General features: G+C 38.4%; 1 protein-coding gene across 2 annotated transcripts in view; it reads right to left on the bottom strand.

The window, feature by feature from the left end:
* The window catches only part of LOC122561696 (chemokine-like protein TAFA-5), a 695,903-nt gene that overhangs the window by 488,635 nt on the left and 199,364 nt on the right, over positions 1-7,904 (bottom strand). The gene's annotated exons all lie outside the window — the stretch shown is intronic.

Below are 7,904 nucleotides of genomic sequence, written 5' to 3'. Positions count from 1 at the left end.
CCCCCCTTAATTTAAAGCTATGCCACCTTGTAATACCCGACTCCATACGGGGGGAAAAGGTTCACACTGTCAACCCTATCTAACTCCCTAATCATCTTGTACACCTCAATCAAGTCACCCCTAAACCTTCTTTTCTCTAGTGAAAACAGCCCCAAGTGCCTCAGTCTTTCCTCATATGATTTTCCTTCCATACCAGGCAACATCCTGGTAAACCTCCTCTGCACCCGTTCCAGTGCCTCCACATCCTTCCTATAGTATGGCGACCAAAACTGCACACAATATTCCAGATGTGGCCGCACCAGAGTTTTATACAACTGCATCATGACCTCAGTACTCCGGAACTCAATTCCTCTACCAATAAAAGCCAGTACGCCATATGCCTTCTTCACCGCACTATTTACCTGGGTGGCAACTTTCAGAGATCTGTGTACATGGACACCAAGATCCCTCTGCTCATCCACACTACCAAGTATCCGACCATTAGCCCAGTACCCCATCTTTTTATTACTCTTAATAAGGATGAACAAACAAAGTTGTTAAGCAAGTGTTCACACTTGTGCAAGTCTAAGTGGAAAATCCCTGTCAATTATTGTTTTGGACAGAAGGGAAAGTATGCTGTGAGTAACTTCGCCGAAGGGAAATGTAAAATTGATTATTATATATAAATTAAATAAGATTTCTCAAATTATACTTTTCCAAAGTTGGTAAAAAATTTAGATGGCCTCCAAGGCAGCCAATATCCCCAGTACAACAGTTACTAATATGAGTTAACAGTATATTTGTCTGAAGCATTCAACCGACAATAGGGTTTTAATGCAATGCAGAGGTTGTATACTGTGAAGTCATAAATTCATATATTGCATTGTGCTCAACCATAAATTGAAAATGGGATGAGTTTTACAAGAGGATCTTTTTATTAAGGCAGTCTCCACATCAAAAAGAATTGACAGTCAATGTAATATGAAAATGTCATGGATTCTGTGAAACAAAAAGACTTTTAACATTTAGAATTAACTGTCTGCTATCCATTATGAATAATACTTGAAATATGTTAAGAGAATTCCAGGTAGTTCTCAAAATTAAAGTGTTTTGGCAATAAACGTAATGCACCCATTTTCTCATTATTTGTACAAGCTTTACGACTGGACCGCTGTCCTAAAGTTCATTTCCAATATTATCTATATCAAGAGTAGACAGATCATCAACCAGTCCTGGAAGTGCTAATATGCCCTCAGCTTTATCATCTCATTCCTTTCACTATTTCTATGCATCCCTCCAGGCTTCAAGTGTGATGGGGCAAACTTCCTACATCTGCTAAATTCTTCTGCATAGAACATCTCAATTTTGTTACTTCAGAAAAAAAAGCCATAAATGAGCTTAAAATCTGAACAAAATCAAAAGCTGGTATTGTGAGACTCACTTGTATTCCGTCAAGTCTACTGTGACTGACTCTCTCCATTTGGATCAAATGAGAAAATAACTGGGCTCTCAATTCCAAATCTTTTAATTTTCAAATGTTCCCTTGAATCTCTCAGATGGAATACAATAGCTTACAACTTTGATTGAAAGAAACAGAAGTATGAATACAATGGGATAATTCTGCATTGAAATTGAGCAGACATGAATGGATTTTCTGTGATCAGTGTACAACAGAATTTATCTGACTTGTTCAATGGAGCAATCTACCTATATGTGTTATTTACAGGTATGGATTTTTTTTTTAAGCATGTCACATCACAAGACTGAAATGAGTCTGCAAAGAGAAATTGCTACAATGTTTATTATAGTATAATTGAGTCAATTTTCTTCAATACTTCCCAAAATTGACTTATGTGATGCAACGGGGGCAGAGTAAAGTAATAATACTGCCAACTCTCTCAGCAGGATCTACTATGATCTTTTCCCAGAGAAAGTGACTTGTTAGGTAAGAATAAATGGTCGAGAGGTGAACGATGGCAGTGTATTAACTGAGGCTGACGATCCATATCATATAAACTCAATTGCAAGTGGCAAGGAGTCTAATGCTTCAAAATGATAGAACTTAAACTCTAAATGGTAAGGTCCTAAGGAGTGTTGCTGCTCAAAGAGACCTTGGGACGTAGGTTCGTAGTTCCTTGAATGTGGAGTTGCAGGTAGATAGGATAGTGAAAAAGATGTTTGGTATGCATGCCTTTATTGGTCAGTGCATTGAGTATATGGATTTGGGGGTCATGTTACATCTGTACAGGACATTGATTTGGCTACTTTTGGAATATTGCATGCAGTTCTGGACTCCGTCCTAAAGGAAGGATGTTGTGAAACTTGAAAATGTTCAGAAAATGTTTATGAGGGTGTTGCCAGGATTGGTGGGTTTGTGGTATAAGGAGAGGCTGAATAGACTGAGGCTATTTTCCCTGGAGCATCAGAGGCTGAGGGATGACCTAATACAGGTTTATAAAAGCACGAGGGGAATGAATAGGGCAAATAGGCAAAGTCTTTTCTCTTGGGTTGGGCAGGCCAAAACTAGAGGGCATAGGTTTAAAGGTGAGAGAGATCCAAGGGGCAAACCTTTCATGCAGAGGAGTGAGTGGATGCTGGTCAATCACAACATTTAAAAGGTATCAGAATGGCTATATGAATAGGAAGGCCTTTGGAGAGATATGGGCCAAATGTTGGCAAATGGCTCTAGATTTATGTATGATATCTGGTTGGCATGGATGAGTCGCACTGAGGGGTCTGTTTCAATGCTATACAAATCTATGACTCTGTGACCTCTGTTTCCATCCTATACATCTCTATGGCTCTGTGACTCTAAGTGGATGTGAAGGATCAAATTGAAAGTACATACCAATGGGAAAATTTGTGCCTGCACTGTTGTAACTTCCTATCTAACAGCTATTCTTATTGCACAAAAACACCAAAGAGGTATGTCTAATAACACAGTCTCGAATTAGATTGACAAGACTCATTGTGAGATAACTGTGACAATCATCATAGCTGTTGCAAATGACATCCATGTAACATGCACCCATTCAAGAAGTTAATACAGAACAGAAATGTGATTGATGCCAACAGGTATGATATGAGCACAAATTAGTGTTCACATTTCCTTACACAGTTAAAGCAACATTGTTAATCAATAAGATTTGTGCTGTGTCTCTCCTCCCTGGGGTGGGAGAGTTCGGAATTAGAGGGCAAAGGTTTAGGGTGAGAGGGGAAAGGTATAAAAAAGACCGAAGGGGCAATTTTTTCATGAAGAGGATGGTGCGTGTGTGGAACGGGTTGCCAGAGGAAGTGGTGGAGGCTAGTACAATTGCAACATTTAAAAGGCATCTGGATAGGTATATGAACAGGAAGGGTTTGGAAGGATATGGGCCGGGTGCTGGCAGGTGGAACTAGATTGGGTTGGGATATCTGGTTGGCATGGACGAGTTGGACTGAAGGATCTGTTTCTGTGCTGTACCTCTCTATGACTTGATGACTCTATAAGAAGAAGGAAGGTCAGGAGGCTTGTCAACTGAATGATGTTAATTTGAATGGCTTTCAATTATTTATATTGTGGAATGTCACCTAAGGTACTGTTTACAACTGAGATAGTAGGAGAAAGTGAGGACTGCAGACGCTGGAGATCAGAGTCAGGAGTGTGGCGCTGAGAAACCACAGCTGGTCAGGCAGCATCCGAAGAGCAGGAGAATTGACATTTCCAGCATAAACCCTTTATTCCTGATGAACAGTTTATGCTCAAAACGTCGATTCTCCTACTTCTCGGATACTGCCTGACAGGCTGTGCTTTTCCAGCACAATACTCTTCAACAACTGAAATAGTGTCAGGACAAGTACCAAGTGCAGTGGAAAGTAAACAAGAAGTCAGATGGGTTTCAACAGCCCAATCTTGTGTGTTCCTTGGAGTTTAATGCAGAGTGAAAGTCCAGATGAGTCAGGTTTCTTTGAGACATGTGAAGAACCACAATATGTACAGAACTAGTAGGGAGATAAAATATGGACGAAAAAAACTTCTGTACACTTAATACTCTTCATATGACTGATAGTTGCTGCTGTGCTTTAGCAGTTACATAATTATACATCCAATTATTCAATGTCACAATCAGTCTTCTTCATGTCACTTAGGTATTGAAAATTTCTCGCTTTGTAAAACATAGCTTGTAGATTTTTCCTCCTCTATTGAGACTTTTTGCAGCGTTTCTGTACAGAAGTCTGAATGGGAAGATGTGTGACATTAACATGTATTTGCAAATGTTGTCTGATTTGTTAGTCCGTTTTCTCAAATACGTCTGAGTTTTGCCTAATGTGCAAAATTAGCTTTTGAAAATCAAGCCCCGAGAACCCATTTATAGAATTTTATGTGAAAATTTTAATCACATATAATCCTCAAGTATGGGTTAAAGTGTTGCAGTGAAAAGCTCTAATGATGCGTTACTGCTTTAGTTTACATCTATATTCATATTCTAATCTAGCTAGCCAGTGAATTATTTCATTCATTCATTTAATTATTTCCTAGCCTAATGTTTGCTTGTCAAATTAATAAAATTTCATCTCAATTTAATAAACAAGTTGGACTACTGTAATTGCACTGTGGGAGGCTCACCTCTACAAGTTCCATTGTGAATGCCAGGCTAGCTAATCTAAGTGTTTGTATTTACAATCTGAATTGACTGTATGCTCAATCTGGATAGGTAGTGTACTATCTATGGGGTGCATCAACACAACTCACCAAAGCTTCTTCAACAGTATCTCCCAAACTCATGTCCTCCTCTGCCAAGATGGACAAGGAAACTGATGCACAGGTACACAATCATCTCCAAATTCCTCTCCAAGCAAAACACTCCCTTGGCTTGGATGGTCTTCATTGATGCTGGATTAAAAATACGAGAAAACCTGACCTAACCATCCTGTGGGATCACCTTCACTGTAAAGATCGAAGTTCTTAACTATGAAGGAACATTCCATCAGATCAGCAAAATGCTCATTTTGCTAGTGACGCCTATCTCAAAAATTAATGTATAAAAACTGTTTCTTCCCTGTGGCATGTGTTGCTTTGGTTTAGAAATTGTGGGCTATATTGCTTGATAAACTTATCAGTGACTAGGGGGAAGCATCACTGAACTAATGAGTTATAACCCCAGGTTAACATTCTGTGGATTTGGGTTCAAATCCCACTCTGCCACATGGTTAAGATTCGAATAGAATATATGGCTATGTTGCTTATTGCACATACCCATATGGTTCACTTTAGGGATAGAAATCTGCCATCCTTTCTTGTCTGGTCTACATGTGACCCCAGACCCACAGCAATTTGGTTGAATCTTAACTGTCCATTTAAGAGTCAACAATAAATGAGGTTTATATCCAATAGGCAAATATTAAAAATGATTTGGACATAGATACTTGATATGTACGATAGCCCTGGAAGCGATAATGCAGCATGATACATTGTTTGTAAAGCGAAAGGAAGTGATTGGTCTGCTCCTTGGAAATTTGAATGAATCCATAGGTAATTCTGCATTTATGTCAGACTTGTAAATCAGTCCTTTTGGCAACAAGCAGGGAGTTGGGACAGCTGATAAAATGTCATTGGCATGCAATGGACGGAAGGGTTGACTGTTGGCAAAATGACATACGATAGGAAAGTTGGCAGATTGGCTGTCCCGCATAGGCCAACTTAAGCTACATAAGTGGCCAATAAAAAGATCATTCCCCACCTCCTTGGCCAATCAGTCAGGAGCCACATGGAGAGACTTCCAATTAAATCTGTCAGCCTCCAAGTGGACTCTGGCTAGATTGAAGGGGTATCATTCTGTTTGAGTATTCTTCAGACTTCATTCAAGTCTCCATGAACAATGGACACAATTTATGAACAGCACCTCCTGTATACTAGAAACAAACGGTCATTACCTTAATGATCACTGATACAGTTTCTGCTCCCTTTGCTCAGACCATTCTTACGTGTTTTACAAAAACTGATGTCATTACACAATGCTCTCCAAAAGAAGCTATTCTGGTCTCCTCCATCCTCTCCAAATACCACTTCCCTCTTACATTGGAAGTCCTTGAAAGCACTGTCACTTCCAGTTTGATTTTAATTCCTTTGTCTGTCTAATACCAAGTCAGACACCTACCTTGTAACTGCAACCATGGTGCTTTAAACATCCTTGATTCCTCTGCATGATTCAACATGGTAAATCCCTCCATTATTATCCATTTCATTTTTTTTTTCTGGTCCATCTACATGGATCTATCAAATGGTTCCTTTCTACTTGTCATATTGGCGTCAGTGCATCTCTAACCTCTACACATACATAGTTCCAAAACACCCTGTAGTATCTTCTGGGCCCCTCCTTTATCTTTTGTTTATATTTTTTCACTTGCCAGCAACATCTACATATCCATTTTTTGGCAATGTTAACAGCATACATTTCTATCCCTTTACTGACTGATTCAATTATTTGTCTGAAATCAATTCATGAAGATTTTACAAACTTATTCCAGATGATTAATGGGAAGACCTAAATCACTGTTCTGACTTCCTAAGTTCTAAAGAAGGATCGCTGGACTAGAAACCGTAACGCTGTTTTACCTTCATAGATGTAGCCAGACTTGCTGAGTTTCTCCAGCAGTTACTTCTTTTTTGTTTGTTCTTAAGTCACTGTGTTTGGCTGAAGTCAAAACTCCATATCCCTGCCATTGATGGTATTCTATTCTAAGGGTGAACTCTTGCACAAGTTTAGCATTCTACTATGTACAGTGTGGAGATTCAACACTTGCATTTTGTTGGTTATGAGGAGCAGTTACTTTCATCTTACTAGCCTAAGCTTGCTTTCCCCATAGCTCAAGTATTCATTAAAGGTTTACTATTTCTAAATACAAATTCTCAGATAAATTTCTTGCTATTATAGCATTGCACAGCCTTTATCAATTTCCATCTTGCTTAAAGTTAAAAATCACACAACACCCAGGTTATAGTCGAACAGGTTTAATTGGAAGCACACTAGCTTTCGGAGTGACGCTCCTTCATCAGGTGATAGTGGAGGGCTACAAGCTGTTATGATACATTTGTTTTAATGTTAGCCGACTCAAACTCTATTATTCATGTATTCTCAAATATCCCCTACATCAATTCCACAAAAAGCACCACAGAAACCAACACCACTCATTGAATATTACTGATTAAGACATAATATTATATTATAAAAATGTTAAGGTATGTTCCACAGTAACTCATGTCACATTAACCAGTGCATCATTTAAGTCATTCTGAATGATGCCATGGTAGATCTATTAACAAGCTGCAATTACATAAATGTTTCAAACATCAATTATTAAAAACTTAGCTCAAGTTGGGAACATTATTTCCTCTTGAGTCAAAAGATTGTGGGTTCAAGCTTGGACCTCAGTCCTGTTCACTGCTACATTGTTTTTTATTATAATATATTTTAAATATTACAAAAAATACAAAACAATGCAATTCAAAACAGTACAAAAATAGTACAAAACTAAACCCAAATAATAAAAAAAATCCCCAACCCACCCTCCTATACGAATGTATCAACATATATAGAGAAGTAAAAAATTTAAAATAAACCTAAACTGTCTATTTAACTAACTAAATAAATACCTAACAACAAACAAATAAATAGTAATAACTCAGCCCAGGCAAACAAAACACTCATACATTCACAGCTCCTCCTCCCTGGATATTAGACTCATGAAACACAATCGTTATGGCTATATAAAAGCCCTTGTTAGTGTGGCAGATAAATCTGTGTCCAGTATTTCAAAAAGGGTTGCCATGTCTTGTAAAAATTCTCAGTTTTGTGGTGTACCATATTTGTGAGAAAATCCAGGGGAATATGCTCCATAACAATCTTCCGCCAACCCAACAGGCCTGGGGGGTTTTCTGATATCCA

This window comes from Chiloscyllium plagiosum, chromosome 23, assembly GCF_004010195.1.
Source record: "Chiloscyllium plagiosum isolate BGI_BamShark_2017 chromosome 23, ASM401019v2, whole genome shotgun sequence".
NCBI classification, from domain to species: Eukaryota; Metazoa; Chordata; class Chondrichthyes; order Orectolobiformes; family Hemiscylliidae; genus Chiloscyllium; species Chiloscyllium plagiosum.
This window is presented reverse-complemented; position numbering and strand designations above follow the sequence as displayed.